The following is a 19,286-nucleotide window of genomic DNA, read 5'->3' as shown; positions in this document are numbered from 1 at the left end:
CTTCTGTCTGGAAACGCGAGACCACTACGGTCGCAGGTTCGAATCCTGCTTCGGGCATGGATGTATGGGGTGTCCTTAGGTTAGTTAGCTTTAAGTAGTTCTAAGTTCTAGGGGACTGATTACCTCAGATGGTAAGTCCCATAGTGCTCAGAGCCGTTTGATTGATTTGAATTAGAGCATAACAGAATCAGTTATCAACATTGATTTTCGGAATGATACGACTGGAGTTAGGTAACGAATAAAACATTGGAGATTGCGTTAACAAATATTGCGCTGGAAGGTAACATCGCATCCCTTAACATTGAATAGCCGAAAGAAATAAAATAAATTCAAACAAAAAATCAAAGTGTAAGGTTATACCATTAATTCTGTATCACTGATGGGAGGACACCTTATATGAGGGCTATTCGGAAAGTGAGGAACGATCGGTCGCGAAATGGAAACCACTGTGAAAATCCGACGAGGCTTTTCACAGACGTTTTGGTGAGTGTCTCTAGTATGCCCGTCGATCGCATCAAGACGGTCTTTTTAGTTGTGAGCGCACTGTGAGTGAGTTAATTTGCCTAGAACGACAATGTATCCCGGGAAGTAGGAGGGACAGCTGAGAGGCTTCGCCCTAATGAATACAGCCCACCCAACACAACTGCCACGGACTACCTTCCTCATGGCAGTTCTCAGCCGCACACTGTAGGGGCAGTGAAGGAGCTCCTGCAGCCTTTTTAATGGGAAGTGTTCGATCACCCACAACACAGCCCTAATTAGCTCGTCCTTAGTATCATCTCTGTTTCCATGAAACGCTGGATACGAAGAGAACATTTGGGTGCAGGCTACGCGCTGTAGGCCAGCATAGGGAATTATCGGAAAGCACGGGAGGCTGCCTTCTATGACGATGGCGTTGGAAATTTGGTATAACGCTCCGACAAATGTCTAAATCGGAGCGGCGACTATGTAGAGAAGTGCCTGGAAGATGTAGCTAAATGTGCAAAGAGAACAGTTTTGATTTTCACTGTGGTTTCCATTTCGCGACCTATCGTTCCTTACTTTCCGGGCAACCCTGGTACTATAGGTGACTATCAAGAAGTTTCCAATTTGGGGCGTTGCTACAGCGTATGTGCAACGTAGTGCGACTCCGATGCAGGTATGTAAGCTCCGATATGTAGGAAATGTGTTAGAGCGAAGTTAGTATCTTTACAACATGCTAGTGGTAAATGCTGGAACGTGGACTATGGCGACGCTATTACTAAATGCATTCAAACAAGACCAAGGTGTTTTTGCTCTTGTATTGGCTGCCTAAGAACAAGCAGGGGTAGACATCGATCGGAGAATTTAGTGTTGGGCACGATGGCTGCTGAAAATCATTGCTGTGGTACGGCGCGCGTATCGCAGATGTCATAAGGCAGGCTTTACGCCTATGCAAGTATAGTTCTGCTCTCCCCCCATGCGATTATCATTGCTTCGGTCCCTGGAAAGGGCCTTGAAAGGTCGACGATTCCAGTCGGAATGTGCGGCTAGTAGTTATGGACTTCTTCATGCAGCAGGACACGTTATACCAAAACGGTTATCTTAAGTCTGATGCAACGACGGGATGACTGCCTCAATGCTCAAGGCCTTTTTTCCCGACTGGCTTACGATTATGGACTGTACGGTCTTCGAACTGGAATTTTTTGATTGGTCCTTGTAGTAGCAAGGGCAAATATGCTCTCCGCACACGCAAGGGAATGTTGAGGAACAACAGCCCGACAAGGTTCCTAGTTGCGCGATCGGGGGATTGACTTGTTTCAGTAATACTGGAACAACAAAACACAAGAAGCTATAAGCACTGCACCCACAATTGCTGCGCTGGTGCAACATTGCCGAGGTAGCCTTTCGGCCAATATGGATTCGAAATTACTTCATAGTGAACTCCACGTGGATTTTTAGACAAAGCAAGCCCCCTACCCCCTCCCACCGCGAAGCTAATCATTATCCCCATAATCTGAAACAGAATGGCAACAAGTCCTTCCTGCAGAATTCAGGTAGCAGAAAGAGTCACTATGGGAATATTCAGTTTAGATGGCACTGTATACATCACACAAAGTCACACGAAATTCAACAATTTAATGAGTAATTTTTGAAAAGTAGTTAGCAAAACGTGTCAGTACTATTTTAAATAGGCAAAGAAACTCTATGAAAGCATTTTTGATAAAACAATTTTGAGTACTGTGTCGCGTCATTGTAAACTACTACAACCACTTATTGCCGACGTTTCGGCCAACTTTCTGCCGTCTTCTTCATGGCGCCCAGCCCTGATGAGGACCGCAGCACGTCTGCTGAAACGTTGGCGTTTTAGCTGTTTCAGTAGTTAACAATGATGCGATCCAATACCCTAAATAATTTTGTCCAAAATGACACTGACAGTAGAAGCCTACGAACTTGTTCTATGAAAGCACTTACTCAGTTTTGGGCATCGCTAACTGACCTAAGTGGTTAAATACACAAAGAAAATATAATGACATCGAACAATGAAATCGCCAGGCGGTGTGGTCGTGCGGTTCTAGGCGCTTCAGTCTGGAACCGCGCGACCGCTACGGTCGCAGGTTCGAATCCTGCCTCGGACATGGATGTGTGTGATGTCCTTAGGTCACTTAGGTTTAAGTACTTCTAAGTTCTAGGGGACTGATGACCTCAGATCTTAAGTCCCATAGTGCTCAGAGCCAACAATGAAATCAACTTTTTTCCCAAAAAAAGCAAGCAAAATACACACGTAACATATCAAAAAGAGACTGAATCACCGTGGAAGAACTTACTCAGCAAGTAGCAGTTCAGGGCAGCTTGCGACCATGTGGTTCAGTACCCAAAGAAAATTTTCCAAAATTGAATAACTAATCCAGCAATGTGTATCACAATAATATATAAGACACAATCGCGCAATGTATGCCGAAGAAAATTCAATTAATGCATTTAGACAACAACCCGAGATACCCGTAGCAGACTTACCGGCTTTTAATGGACCACACCCAGTATACCTGTAGGGATAGGGTAAATACACGTTCGTCTCCTTACGCTACGAGAGAGCGAGTGACAGTCTTGACCATTCTCTCTCTTTCTCTGCTTGTCCGTTACTGCCCGGAGAATTTCACCGTTACATTGCCTACCTCAATTGAATGATGTCTCGAAAACTTCTCTGCCAAACGACTTGCGTGTACAAACAAAGAAACAATGGTACTCAACTCAGTTCCTCAGAAATTATTGTAGGCTCAGTGCACCTTCCGTCGACCACTGGCGACAACATCGATGTGCTGTGGAGACCTCACGCCCCACGTGTTGAGCAATTCGGCGGTACGTCCACCCGGCCTCCCGCATGCCCACTATACGCCCTCGCTCAAAGTCCGTCAACTGCACATACGGTTCACGTCCACGCTGTCGCGGCATGCTACCAGTGTTAAAGACTGCGATGGAGCTCCGTATGCCACGGCAAACTGGCTGACACTGACGGCGGCGGTGCACAAATGCTGCGCAGCTAGCGCCATTCGACGGCCAACATCGCGGTTCCTGGTGTGTCCGCTGTGCCGTGCGTGTGATCATTGCTTGTACAGCCCTCTCGCAGTGTCCAGAGCAAGTATGGTGGGTCTGACACACCGGTGTCAATGTGTTCTTTTTTCCATTTCCAGGAGTGTATTTCGGGGCCGATCGTTCCTCACTTTCCGAGTAGCCCTCGTATATACAGAAATTAATTAGAGAGAACTAACAAGTTTCTATTTTATGGGATAACTGGTGTCGACGCTTTTTTACATCCGCGGCCTTTTCTAAAAAGGATATAAGGAAGTCAAAGTTTCGCAGAATGTCCCATCTGTGATTTAAAAAAAAAGAAACGAAAAAAATTGATGTTCTGAAACATATTGCCAGAGAAGATTGGCTCAACAGTCACGTAGTCACATATATAAACATACCAAATTACAACGAAGGAAGAAAGACCGTAAATGAAATAAGATATGTACTTACGTCAGCTTTATATAACTAGAAGACAATTACGCAGAACTAAAGAGGTCCCATCAAAACAGAAAGCCGGCCGGTGTGGCCGTGCGGTTGTAGGCGCTTCAGTCTGGGACCGCGTGACCGCAACGGTCGCAGGTTCGAATCCTGCCTCGGGCATGGATGTGTGTGATGTACTTAGGTTAGTTAGGTTTAAGTAGTTCTAAGTTCTAGGGGACTGATGACCACAGATGTTAAGTCCCATAGTGCTCAGAGCCATTCGAACCAAAACAGATAACACCTTTGCACAGAAAGGCACAGTAGATTCAGGCATCCGTAACATCGTTTTTGGGGACTGTCGAAAATAATATCTTGGACAAAGATAACCTTTAAAACGTCTTACAAAGCGCACACTTAAGTAAAAAATAAAACCGCACAGACATCCGCATGTTATCATTACATAAAACTGTGAACTTTCGGAGCGAGTATTCAAGGAATGCCTATTTGAATGTAAAAAGTTGTTATACTTGAGCCAGTGTGGACGGAAAACTATTTACCCTATGGGTACGAAACTTTGTAGGAGCAATGTTCATACTAAGCGGTGTAGGATTTGCGCTATCAGTAGTGTTATTGTCACGATTTTCCGTTAGGCGCCGGTACTGGTACTGTGACGTAGATTTGAAACACTACCATGTGTGTACATTACAGTTGCAGATGCTGTTCTGGACAAGTTGAGCAGGTATTTAATCGTAAGGCTTTTTAATGAAAACAACAGCAATGGCGCCGCTGCTCTTCGGCGGTATCAATGCATTAAAGGAATACGGGGAAGCCCTCTTCCCGCGCCTGGGCTGAAGAACAGGATTCGGAAGTTAGAATTAACTGGCGAGCTGAAAGTTGTTCGTGGAAGATGCCGACGGCCAATTGTACGCAAATTGTTAAACAGGTTACCATTGCCATGGTTGAGAATGCTGGATGCAATGTACGATCTTCAAGAAGTGCACGAGTTGTGTCACGTCAGCTGAACATTCCATGAGCCACCGTTGTTTCGGGCAGCAGTAGACTAATCTCTAATGCTAGTCAAGGCTGACATGGCTGCTGATGGTCCTCACATTGAGCGACGTGTGTGACCTGGAACGTAAATAGGGTACGCCATTACCGAATGTTATCCTCTCATGTTGTTGTTGTTGTGGTCTTCAGTCCTGAGACTGGTTTGATGCAGCTCTCCATGCTACTCTATCCTGTGCAAGCTTTTTCATCTCCCAGTACCTACTGCAACCTACATCCTTCTGAATCTGCTTAGTGTATTCATCTCTTGGTCTCCCCCTACGATTTTTACCCTCCACGCTGCCCTCCAATACTAAATTGGTGATCCCTTGATGCCTCAGAACATGTCCTACCAACCGATCCCTTCTTCTGGTCAAGTTGCGCCACAAATTTCTCTTCTCCCCAATTCTATTCAATACTTCCTCATTAGTTATGTGATCTACCCATCTAATCTTCAGCATTCTTCTGTAGCACCACATTTCGAAAGCTTCTATTCTCTTCTTGTCCAAACTATTTATCGTCCATGTTTCACTTCCATACATGGCTACACTCCATACGAATACTTTCAGAAATGACTTCCTGACACTTAAATCAATACTGGATGTTAACAAATTTCTCTTCTTCAGAAACGCTTTCCTTGCCATTGCCAGCCTACATTTTATATCCTCTCTACTTCGACCATCATCAGTTATTTTACTCCCCAAATAGCAAAACTCCTTTACTACTTTAAGTGCCTCATTTCCTAATCTAATTCCCTCAGCATCTCCCGACTTAATTAGACTACATTCCATTATCCTTGTTTTGCTTTTGTTGATGTTCATCTTATATCCTCCTTTCAAGACACTGTCCATTCCATTCAACTGCTCTTCCAAGTCCTTTGCTGTCTCTGACAGAATTACAATGTCATCGGCGAACCTCAAAGTTTTTATTTCTTCTCCATGAATTTTAATACCTACTACGAATTTTTCTTTTGTTTCCTTTACTGCTTGCTCAATATACAGATTGAACAACATCGGGGACAGGCTACAACCCTGTCTTACTCCCTTCCCAACCACTGCTTCCCTTTCATGTCCCTCGACTCTTATAACTGCCATCTGGTTTCTGTACAAATTGTAAATAGCCTTTCGCTCCCTGTATTTTACCCCTGCCACCTTTAGAATTTGAAAGAGAGTGTTCCAGTCAACATTGTCAAAAGCTTTCTCTAAGTCTACAAATGCTAGAAACGTAGGTTTGCCTTTCCTTAATCTTTCTTCTAAGATAAGTCGTAAGGTCAGTATTGCCTCACGTGTTCCAGTGTTTCTACGGAATCCAAACTGATCTTCCCCGAGGTTGGCTTCTACTAGTTTTTCCATTCGTCTGTAAAGAATTCGTGTTAGTATTTTGCAGCTGTGGCTTATTAAACTGATTGTTCGGTAATTTTCACATCTGTCAACACCTGCTCTCTTTGGGATTGGAATTATTATATTCTTCTTGAAGTCTGAGGGTATTTCACCTGTTTCATACACCTTGCTCACCAGATGGTAGAGTTTTGTCAGGACTGGCTCTCCCAAGGCCGTCAGTAGTTCCAATGGAATATTGTCTACTCCGGGGGCCTTGTTTCGACTCAGGTCTTTCAGTGCTCTGTCAAACTCTTCACGCAGTATCGTATCTCCCATTTCATCTTCATCTACATCCTCTTCCATTTCCATAATATTGTCCTCAAGTACATCGCCCTTGTATAGACCCTCTATATACTCCTTCCACCTTTCTGCTTTCCCTTCTTTGCTTAGAACTGGGTTTCCATCTGAGCTCTTGATATTCATACAAGTCGTTCTCTTATCTCCAAAGGTCTCTTTAATTTTCCTGTAGGCGGTAGCTATCTTACCCCTAGTGAGATAGGCCTCTACATCCTTACATTTGTCCTCTAGCCATCCCTGCTTAGCCATTTTGCACTTCCTGTCGATCTCATTTTTTGAGACGTTTGTATTCCTTTTTGCCTGTTTCGCTTACTGCATTTTTATATTTTCTCCTTTCATCAATTAAATTCAATATTTCTTCTGTTACTCAAGGATTTCTACTAGCCCTCGTCTTTTTACCTACTTGATCCTCTGCTGCCTTCACTACTTCATCCCTCAAAGCTACCCATTCTTCTTCTACTGTATTTATTTCCCCCATTCCTGTCAATTGCTCCCTTATGCTCTCCCTGAATCTCTGTACAACCTCTGGTTCTTTTAGTTTATCCAGGTCCCATCTCCTTAAATTCCCACCTTTTTGCAGTTTCTTCAGTTTTAATCTACAGGTCATAACCAATAGATTGTGGTCAGAGTCCACATCTGCCCCTGGAAATGTCTTACAATTTAAAACCTGGTTCCTAAATCTCTGTCTTACCATTATATAATCTATCTGATACCTTTTAGTATCTCCAGGGTTCTTCCATGTATACAACCTTCTTTCATGATTCTTAAACCAAGTGTTAGTTATGATTATGTTGTGCTCTGTGCAAAATTCTACCAGGCGGCTTCCTCTTTCATTTCTGTCCCCCAATCCATATTCACCTACTATGTTTCCTTCTCTCCCTTTTCCTACACTCGAATTCCAGTCACCCATGACTATTAAATTTTCGTCTCCCTTCACAATCTGAATAATTTCTTTTATTTCATCATACATTTCTTCAATTTCTTCGTCATCTGCAGAGCTAGTTGGCATATAAACTTGTACTACTGTAGTAGGTGTGGGCTTTGTATCTATCTTTGCCACAATAATGCGTTCACTATGCTGTTTGTAGTAGCTTACCCGCATTCCTATTTTCCTATTCATTATTAAACCTACTCCTGCATTACCCCTATTTGATTTTGTGTTTATAACCCTGTAGTCACCTGACCAGAAGTCTTGTTCCTCCTGCCACCGAACTTCACTAATTCCCACTATATCTAACTTCAACCTATCCATTTCCCTTTTTAAATTTTCTAACCTACCTGCCCGATTAAGGGATCTGACATTCCACGCTCCGATCCGTAGAACGCCAGTTTTCTTTCTCCTGATAACGACATCCTCTTGAGTAGTCCCCGCCCGGAGATCCGAATGGGGGACTATTTTACCTCCGGAATATTTTACCCAAGAGGACGCCATCATCATGTAATCATACAGTAAAGCTGCATGCCCTCGGGAAAAATTACGGCTGTAGTTTCCCCTTGCTTTCAGCCGTTCGCAGTACCAGCACAGCAAGGCCGTTTTGGTTATTGTTACAAGGCCAGATCAGTCAATCATCCACACTGTTGCCCTTGTAACTACTGAAAAGGCTGCTGCCCCTCTTCAGGAACCACACGTTTGTCTGGCCTCTCAACAGATACCCCTCCGTTGTGGTTGCACCTACGGTACGGCTATCTGTATCGCTGAGGCACGCAAGCCTCCCCACCAACGGCAAGGTCCATGGTTCATGTGGGAATTAAAATATGTTTTTTTCAATGGTTTATTCTTTATTTCTCTTCCACGTGTCACAAATGTTTCCATGAAGTTTCATCGCCCTACGATGACTCATTTGTCACGTGGGTCCCTCTCAAGTAGCTCGAGTTTAATAATAACCACACTATGTATCATGACATTTCACACGGAACTTAGGTTGGCTGGTGTCTCCCTGATTCCGTGAACGTGAAACACTAGCTTGTTGTGTGATCTGCTCTACCGGCTGTTTGGAAAGTGCTGACAGTAGACAAACATCATTACCACGTTCGACGCTCAAGCAGGCGGTGCAATCTTATGACTAACTTCATTTGGGCTTCTGTAAGCTTCTACGTTTTAAACTTATTGTACTCTTTAGTTAGTTTCAGCTTTGATATCAAAATGCTAACTTTGTGTAAAAGTGAGGGCGATAAAGTGTGTTGTGAGCTACGTGACAGTAACTAAGAGGGCTGGTAACCGGGCCAGCCTGGATGTGGTTTTCAGGTAGTTTTCCACATCCAACTATGTAAAAACCGTCCAGTCTCAGATACGCGCTACACAAATTTTTGCGAAACGTTTTCGCACTTGAACATGAGATTTACTCTTAACGCAGAGATTTGCGATACACAGATTTCGTTCCGGCGTGAGTAGTAGCGTGAGGAAGGGCTACTACTGTCACCACCTGAGCCGATTCCGCACAGAAACAGGACAAGGCAAGGAAGAGGAGAAAGAAGAAGAGGAAGTAGAACAAGAAGTTTTAACTGAATCTTTGCAAACCTCCAAAATCTCCATAATTCGGTATGATATATTTGGTGTTATTTCATTTCTAATTTGCATACTGGCACTGTATTTATTTTTGTGTTACATTACGACTACTTTTCTAATGTTGAACCCCTTTTCTTTCGTTTTTAATAGTTGATGGGTCTACATATGATCTGGGAAAGGGCAGAAACTGGTTATCCAATAAAATAAACAAATTACGTAAACAATGTTCGTCTTTCAGTAGTCTGAAAGCGGTCGCAGTGCCTTGTGGACATTATGCATTCACTTATGATACCTGAAAGGAGTTAATATATAGACGTGCGGCTTTCGTTGAATTACAGGAGGCAATGTGGCGCACTTTCTGCCGTACGCTAGTAACTTGTAACAATTATTTGCGCTGATTTCCGTATTGCTTTTTTTAAATGGAACTATATACTCACGATTTTGGTTTTATGACCTTTTCCTCTAGTAAAGAAAAGAGCTTTCGATGAGGACATCAACGACATAACGTGTGTGAAGATTAATCAGGTAGTAACAATGTCAAATAACAACAACTTAACAGAGCCGCAAACACTTTTCACACTTAAAGAGAAGTGGTCGCAGAAACGGCTGTGCTACTACACTAAATGTAACCAATACATTACTCAGGTATAGTTAGTGTGTTTACACTGAGGCATTTAAGACCTGTGAGCGTGTCGCATAAATAGGGAAGATGTCGTTATGTAAACTAGTATGTTGTCTGATACCTACAGCAACGGAGGAAGGGTACCCGACTTCCGTGTTTGTTTACATAAAGTGCAACAGGGCAGACATCGGAGAGATGTCTTCTGAGGGCAGGACAATGGTTTCCAGAGCTGTTAGCTTGATACTGTTTGATCATGTTCCACCCAAGTTATGTCGAAGTCTTCGCCGAAGGCTGTCTCCAGTGCTACACAAAGAAATACATGATTTCATCTGGCTCAAAAATAACAGAAGCCTTCGTCTTAATGCAAGAGCTATAAAAGTTAGCAGTTACTTGCGTACGTTACAGAATACACCATATTGTCCACTTATTAGATAAATCCGAAACTCCGTACTTTCAGTCGTTCGGATTATCTTTGAGTTACCTGTCTTAGTTGCCTTGCCATAAACTGAAGAACCAAGTCTAGCCCAATCCAAGTCTAGTCCAATCTACACACAAAAGCGATCAGCTGGGTTCATCAACTGCTACCACTTCCGCTATTACTACTGATTATTCTCTCATGCACAGTGCCGCGCGTTCTATAAGTCCATATATTTGGACATATATTAGGACAGACTGAATAAGGTCTCATTTACAGACATTTCCCTTTATTATTTAATTCAGAAACCCCAAACAGAACTGAATACTCATGAGGTATCCGGGAAGATTTCGTTATTTTGTAAGAATGCAGATATACAGGGTGAGTCACCTAACGTTACCGCTGGATATATTTCGTAAACCACATCAAATACTGACGAATCGATTCCACAGACCGAACGCGAGGAGAGGGGCTAGTGTAATTGGTTAATACAAACCATAAAAAAATGCACGGAAGTATGTTTTTTAACACAAACCTACGTTTTTTTTAAATGGAACCCCGTTAGTTTTGTTAGCACATCTGAACATATAAACAAATACGTAATCAGTGCCGTTTGTTGCATTGTAAAATGTTAATTACATCCGGAGATATTGTAACCTAAAGTTGACGCTTGAGTACCACTCCTCCGCTGTTCGATCGTGTGTATCGGAGAGCACCGAATTACGTAGGGATCCAAACGGAACGGTGATGGACCTTAGGTACAGAAGAGACTGGAACAGCACATTACGTCCACATGCTAACACCTTTTTATTGGTCTTTTTCACTGACGCACATGTACATTACCATGAGGGGAGAGGTACACGTACACACGTGGTTTCCGTTTTCAATTACGGAGTGGAATAAAGTGTGTCCGGACATGTCAGGCCAATAGATGTTCAATGTGGGGGCCATCATTTGATGCACACAATTGCAATCTCTGGCGTAATGAATGTCGTTCACGCCGCAGTACATCTGGTGTAATGTCGCCGCAGGCTGCCACAATACGTTGTTTCATATCCTCTGGGGTTGTGGGCACATCACGGTACACATTCTCCTTTAACGTACCCCACAGAAATAAGTCCAGAGGTGTAAGATCAGGAGAACGGGCTGGCCAATTTATGCGTCCTCCACGTCCTATGAAACGCCCGTCGAATGTGTACCTCACCCCTCATGGTAATGTACATGTGCGTCAGTGAAAAAGACCAATAAAAAGGTGTTGGCATGTGGACGTAATGTGCTGTTACAGTCTCTTCTGTACCTAAGGTCCATCACCGTTCCCTTTGGATTCCTATGTAATTCGATATACACGCTCGAACAGCGGAGGAGTGGTACTCAAGCGTCAACTTTAGGTTACAATATCTCCGGATGTAATTAACATTTTACCATGCAACAAACTGCACTGATTACGTATTTTTTATATGTTCAGATGTGCTAACAAAACTAACGGGGTTCCATTTTAAAAAAACGTAGATTTGTGTTAAAAACCATACTTCTGTGCATCTTTTTATGGTTTGTATTAACCAATTACACTAGCCCCTCTCCTCACGTTCGGTCTGTGGAATCGATTCGTCAGTATTTGATGTGGTTTACGAAATATATCCAGTGGTAATGTTAGGTGACTCGCCCTGTATATCCTTTTTGGTTATATTCGGGCACTACGATCTCTTAGTCTCCACTTTCCCGGACTCTGTTGCAGGCTATCATTTACTAGAGAGCTTTTTCCTTATGTTTTGGCTCATTTCTCACAAGTTCCACTTTACCGCATTGCTATTTATTAGATTGAATTAAATGGCGAAGATACGTTTCGGGGTTACTTTATTTGGCCTCCCAACACAATGTGGGGCTCACATTGTGCAAGTATTAAGTGGGTACGGCCTGGTCAGACATATAGAGACGTAGGACAATCTAAGTGGCTTCAATAAAAATAGCTTGAAACGAAAGACGTAGTGTATGGCCTTCCTATGTATTCCTTTTCTGGTGTGCAGTGACAGTATTCCAGAGGACCCGACAAGTCAGTAACGCTAGTTTTAGCGACACACTGAATACAATTCTGAGAAATGGAAGATTCTCTGAAATGGCGCCTAACATTAGAATAAAACAACGCTAGCAGAAAGAGGCTTTTCTTCACGAAAGCTTAAGGGGGGAGGGAAATGGGGGGGGGGGGGGAGGTGGGAGAACGTTTCATCTCGAAGTGAAGCAATTCAAAAGGCACCTGCCGCCTCAAACAGTATTAATTTCAAGCATCTTCCCAGAATCGTCATCTTAGCAACAGGGTGTCTTTCTGACTGCCGTGTCTGTGGTGGCCTAATGAGGAACTGCCGTAATATGCTTATAGCTTGGATGATAAACAATCAGCTGTTGTAAGTATTCTTGCATCCAGGCAAATGTGCTGTCCGGAGGCACACTATGCCGCCGTCTGTGCTGAGAAATAATAGTTACACTGAACAAATTGCAAGGCTGACTATACGCTTCGTGCCTCGTGATGACTGGGTGTTGTGTGATGTCCTTAGGTTATTTAGGTTTAAGCAGTTCTAAGTTCTAGGGGACTGATGACCATAGATGTTAAGTCCCATAGTGCTCAGAGCCATATACGCTTCGTGCAGTTTGACGACGTAAAAGCTCTTCTTATTACTCAAAAATACGCAATACGAACAGTCGTTCCCGCATATTATGATGCATTACGTCGTATACGACCTTGACTGGTTGTATGTGTGTATGTATGAATGGAATAAATGGGAAGGGCTCAGAGGTTCCAGCGTTATCCTGTCAAGCGACGGGAAACTCCCAAAGAACGTGGATGAAAACGATGGACTGGAACTGTTTTAGCTTACCTTGGGCTCCATTGTTCCACAAAAACATTTAAAATCCTGTGTGCGTGTTTGTGTGTGTGTGCGTGCTTGCGTTGTGTGTGTGTGTGTGTGTGTGTGTGTGTGTGTTGTGCCAGAGGTGGCAAAATAACTAGAATAAGTTATAGTATTCCCAATTCGCCAAACAACCAGTAATCAATAGGGGAGGGCTATGCAGTATAGGCTGGCTTTTTTTTAATGTCACGGTGTAACTGAGGTCGTTAATCGGAATATTAATATACTATTCGCTTACATAGAGACATATTGCATGAAAAGCACAGTGTAAACGTTTTTATTTTTTTGTTTATAGTACTTAATTACATGGAAATTGTCTTGTAGTATTGTCCATTGTCTTTTCGTTAATAATAACGGTTTTTAATGACACACTCCACTGAGTTTTGCCCACTACAGCTCCCTCTAGTACCAAGGAAGTCAATCCTGATGTCTTAACACATGTCCTGTCATCCTGTCCCTTCTTCTTGTCAGTGTTCTCCAAATATTCCTTTCCTTCCCGATTCTGCGAAGAACGTCCTCATTCCTTACCTTATCAGTCTACCAAATCTTCAATATTCGTCTATAGCACCACATCTCAAATGCTTCGATTCTCTTCTGTTCCGGTTTCCCCAAAGTCCAAAGTCCATGTTTCACTACCATATATGCTGTGCTCCAAACGTAATTCTCAGAAATTTCTTCCTCAAATTAAGGCCTAAGTTTTTATACTAGCAGACATCTCTTGGCCAGGAACGCCCTTTTGCCAATGTTAGCCTGATTTTCATGTCCTCCTTGCTTCGCCCGTCGTTGGTTATTCTGCTGTCTAGGTAGCAGAATTCCTTAACTTCATCTACTTCGTAACCATCGATTCTGACGTTAGGATTCTCGCTGTTCTCATTTCTGCTACTTCTCATTACTTTCATCTTTCTTCGATTTACTCTCAATCCATATTCTGTACTCATTAGACTGTACATTCCATTCAGCAGCTTACGTAATACTTCTTCACATTCACTTAGGATAGCAATGTCTTCAGCGAATAGTATCATTGATCTCCTTTCACCTTGAATTTTAATTCAACTACTGAAGCTTTCTTTTATATTCACCATTGCTTCTTCGATGTAAAGTTTGAACAGTAGGGGCGAAAGACTACATCCCTGTCCTACACGCCTCTCAATACGAGCAGCTCTTGTACATATTGCATATTATCCGTCTCTCCCTGTAGGTTACGACTATTTTTCTCAGAATTTCGAACGTCTTGGGCCATTTTACATTGAAGGCTTTTTCCAGGTCGACAAATCCTATGAAAGTGTCTTGATGTTTCTTTAGTCTTGCTTCCGTTATCAACCATAAAGTCAGAATAGCCTCTCTAATGCCTTTACCTTTCCTAAAGCCAAACTGATTCTCATCTAACACATCCTCAATTTTCTTTTCCATTCTTCTGTATATTATTGTTGTCACCTAGCTGCGTGAGCTGTTAAGCTGACTGTGCGGTAATTCTCGGAGTTGTAAGTTTTTGCAGTCTTCGGAATTGTGTGGACGCTATTTTACCCGAAGTCAGATGATATGTCGCTAGATTCATACATTGTGCACGCGAACGTGAATAGTCGTTTTGTTGCCATGTCCCCCAACGATTTTAGAAATTCTGAAGTAGTGCCTTATTTGATCTTAAGTCCTCGAATGCTCTCTTAAATTCTGGTTCTAATACTGGTTCCACAATCTCTGCTAAAAAGAGTCGTTTTTCTTCTGTCACATCAGACAAATCTCCTCCTTCCTAGAGATATTCTGTGTACTCTTCGCCCCTATCTGCTCGCCGCGCGGGGTAGCCGCGCGGTATAGGGGGCCTTGCCACGATCCGCAAGGCTCCCCCCGTCGGAGGTTCGAGTCCTCCCTCAGGGATGGGTGTGTGTGTGTTGTCCTTAGGGTAATTTAGTTGAAGTTAGATGAAGTGGTATGTAAGCCTAGGGACCAATGACCTCAGCGTTCCGTCCCATAGGAACTTAACAAAAATTCCCAAAATTCACTACCCGCTCTCTTCTCTGCATTTAATAATGGACTTCCCGTTCATTTTTAATGTCATCACCCTTACTTTTCATTTCACTGAAAATTATTTAGAGTTTTCTAAATGATGAAACAGTCCAGCCGACAATCATTTCTCTTTCGATTTCCTCACATTTTTCATCCAGCCATTTCGTCTTAGCTTCCCTACACTTCCTATTTATTTCATTCCTCAGAACGTTGTATTTCTCAATTTCCCTGTCTTTTTGTACTTCCTTCTTTCATCGATCAACGGAAGTGGTTTCTTCGCAGTTACCTTGCTTGTACCTAAAATTTTCTTTCCAGCTTCTGTGATTGCCCATTTTAGAGTCGCCCATTCCTCTTCAACTGTACCGCCTGCTGAGCTTTTTGTTGTATCTATTGCCTTAGAGAACTTCAAGCGTCTCTCGTCGCTCCTTAGCATTTCTGTATCCCACTTCTTTGCGCACTGATCCTTCCTGACTAATCTCTTAAACTTTAGCCTACTCTTCACCACTAGTACATTGTGATCTGTCTATATCTGCTGCCGGGTACGTCTTACAGTCAGATATCTGATTTCGGAATCTCTGTCTTACCATGATGTAATCTAACTGAAATCTTCCCGTATCACGAGCCCTTTTCCAAGTATGCCTCATCCTCTTGCGATACTTGAAAAGAGTATTCGCTATTACTAGCTGCAATTTATTACAGAACTCAATTAGTCTTTCTCCTCTCTCATTCCTTGTCCCAAGCCCGTATTCTCCTGTAACCATTTCCTCTGCTCCTTCCCCTTCAACTGCATTCCAGTGCCCCATGACTATTAGATCTTCATCTCCCTTCAATATGTTCAATACTTTCTTTATTTCATCTTCAGCTCTGTCTTACTATGAATAATGAATACATTGAGTATGTGATTTTCGTACTACCATGAAAACAAGCGTGTATCGCTAGTATTGCGGGTCAGTGTGAGTATGCAATGTATACCAGGATTCTCTGTTTCAGGTTTACACAACGAGGGAGGTCCCTAAGGCCCGATAATTTTGTTGGTTTCAGGCTAAAATTTAATACGTCATCAGCTAAAGCAATTTTGCCATTCAGTTTTCGAAAACCTGCTTCAAAGCTTCGTCACTGTACACTTAGATTTTCGCATGCGTACACCGTGTAGGAATAAACAACTCTATTATTTCATTACCTCTGTTATTTGTTTACCATTTCATTACGCTAACCAGTATAAATTAAGCTTCTAATATTGCCTACAAAACCTATTAATCATACTTGAAAAAACGCTTATTAAAAGTTGAACTTTTAATAGCGCTATGAAATTTTACATGCACTCATTTTCTAAAGCTTCTTAGATAAGTGCGTTCCACAATAGGCTACGATCCCCATCCTATATCAAAAACCGATAACCTCTGAAGATTCATGAACTGGAAGTTTTTGAAAACCTAGTATGTTTGAGATTGATAAATTTTCAGGGTGATTCCGACATCACAAACTTGCAGGGATGATGGAGGAGGGTGCATGTATAAATCTGAGGTAAGGGACCCTGGACCGGAAATTACCGAGTGGAGAGTTATACGCAAAAATCGATCTGACAGCTGCGACAGAGTATCTCTAGAGGGGATACCCAAGAAACCGGAGTTATTTATTAAAAGCTGTACATTTTGAAATTATTTACAAAAAACCGTAACCCCTTTAAAATACACTCCATTACAAGTAATACATCTGTTCCATCGGTGCTTCCGCAGTTCGAAACATTTCTTGTAGTCATCCTTAAGAATGGCTGACAGCTCAACCGTCTTTTTCTTCACTTCTTCAATGCTGTCAAATCGGTGTTCTTTCGTGCCCCTTCTCTTGTGTAGAAATAAGAAAAAGTCGTACGAAGCCAGGTCAGACGAGTAAGGTGCGTTGGGCAGCGGAACCATGACATTTTTCGCCGAAAACTCTCTAACAGAGATTGCTGTGTGTGCAGGTGCGTTGTCGTGGTGGAAGAACCAGTCACCCATCTGCTACAAGTCGGATCTTTTTTGACGAACACTGCTGCACAATATTCTTAAAACTTCAAGTAAAATGGTTAATTAACGGCCTGACCAGGGGGAACAAACTCTGAATGAACTACGCCATTGGCATCAAAGCAGCAAATCACTATTGTTTTGATGTTAGATTTGATTTGACGACATTCTTTTGGACGGTGTGACGATGACGTCTTCCATTGGCTTGATTGTTGCTTTGTTTCTGGGTGTTAACCATATCACCGTGACTCTTCACAAGTAATGACCTTAGACAGAAATTCTGGGATAGTTTGAAGCTGTTGTTTCAAAGCACGACGTGTTTCATCTAGATTTTCCTTTTGGTTGTCGCTCAGACCCCGAGGAACAAACTTGGCAGCAACCCTTTTCATTCCCAAATATTCCGTTATAATTCTCTCATCTGGGCTCCAAGCTAACCCACCAATCTCTGACAGTTGTCTGTCGACGGTCTGTGAGCACAAGCTCTCGAATTTTTTTCAATATTTTCGTCGCTTTTGGCAGTTGATGGACGTCCAGAACGAGATTTGTCATCAATCTACATGTCGTCATTTTGAAATTGGGCAAACCACTCGTACACTTGAATTTTTTCCCATAGCGTCATCTTGGTAAGCTGTTTCCAACATTAAAACAGTTTCAGCAGCTTTTTTACCGAGTAGAAAACAAAAATTCACAGCTGCACGTTGTTCATTTAAACTTGCCAACGTATAAATACGGAAAAAGAGCAAAACAAGGCTAGCAAAAACTATGGCTGCAGTTGAACAGAACAAGCCAGGTCGCAGATCAACACAGGCGACACTGAACTGGCTATGAGTTGCGCTATAGACGCCTAGGAATAGAAATGCGTACTACACAAGCTCCGCCCACGGCTATGTCATTCCGTTTTATTATTATTACGTTTTTTTGGGGTGGGGGGAGATGGGCGCTACCCTCTCGTATTAACGTATGCTCGTTGCTTTCGATTTTTTTAAAAATATACGAACCGAAATAAGAAATAATGCCCAGTAAACATGGACTCTAAAGCGCGCACCTTAAGACCTATGAGCAGTTGTTCTTCGGTCCACCTGTTAGCTGAGTGCTCAGCGTGTTTGCCTGCTACTCAGAGAGCTCGGCTTCGATTTCCGGCCGGGTCGGAGATTTTCTTCTCTCGGTTTTGTTCCCCTCATCCTCATTTCATCAATACGCAAGTTGCCCAGTTTTCAGTTCATCTAAATGACTGCGAGAGAAACAGTACTTTGGAACGTGTTTCAGACAGTCTTAAAACTGTGGTAATCGTCTTAAACATATTATCGTCATCAAATTAGTTGGGAAGGTCTCGCTTAGGTTTACTAATGATACTTCTGTATCGCACTACGTGAAGTTCAAAACTAAACTGAATAATAAAACAGAGTAGCCAAGAATCTACACCCTGTACACTTGGTAGAAACAAAGAAATTGTATTCTGCCATTTGTCCCAGTATAAATAATTTGTAGCTTGTCGGAAATTTTATGCGGCAAGAGTAGTAATTTAGTGACGCAGCAGGCTTTAGGTGAACAATAATTTATGCCCATTAGCTGAACGAGCGTTCATTCCGCATGAATTCGTTTGTGAATTTGTTAGTACCGGGTAACCTAGTTGTGTAATCACGTGTACTACAGGCAGGAGGGCATGGTTGTAAAAACACGGTCTCCTAGTAGCCAGCCACTACTATAGGAAAACATTTTATTTCCATTTCAGTATCGTTTTTTCAACATGGTTCATTACCCAGAACTAAAATGTACGCACCGGTGATCAGTATTTCACTGCAAAAATGCTAAAAGGGACTGATACCAAAAATGCCCCGTCGTTCAATAACTAAGGTTTCGATGAACATTTGCCAGACATTTAATGCCTTTGCGGTGGATGTTGTAGGAATGTAGCGGTGTTAATGACTGGCAAGAAGAATAGATGTGACGATCCTACTCCACTACATTAAAAGTAGCAGTATCATTTTTGAAAAATATTCATTTACATCAAAAATGTAAAAAGCTGAGTACTATAACGGCTTCTTTTTTCAAAATTATAACTGTATATGTTGTAGAGCAATTTAAGAAATTCCTCAAACAATAATGATAACATTACATGAGTTCTCTGTAATCATTCCTCGTGAATTCTGCTTTCTGTTAATAAAGTCATC

The sequence above is a fragment of the Schistocerca piceifrons genome, chromosome 2, assembly GCF_021461385.2.
Source record: "Schistocerca piceifrons isolate TAMUIC-IGC-003096 chromosome 2, iqSchPice1.1, whole genome shotgun sequence".
Lineage (NCBI taxonomy): Eukaryota > Metazoa > Arthropoda > Insecta > Orthoptera > Acrididae > Schistocerca > Schistocerca piceifrons.
This window is presented reverse-complemented; position numbering follows the sequence as displayed.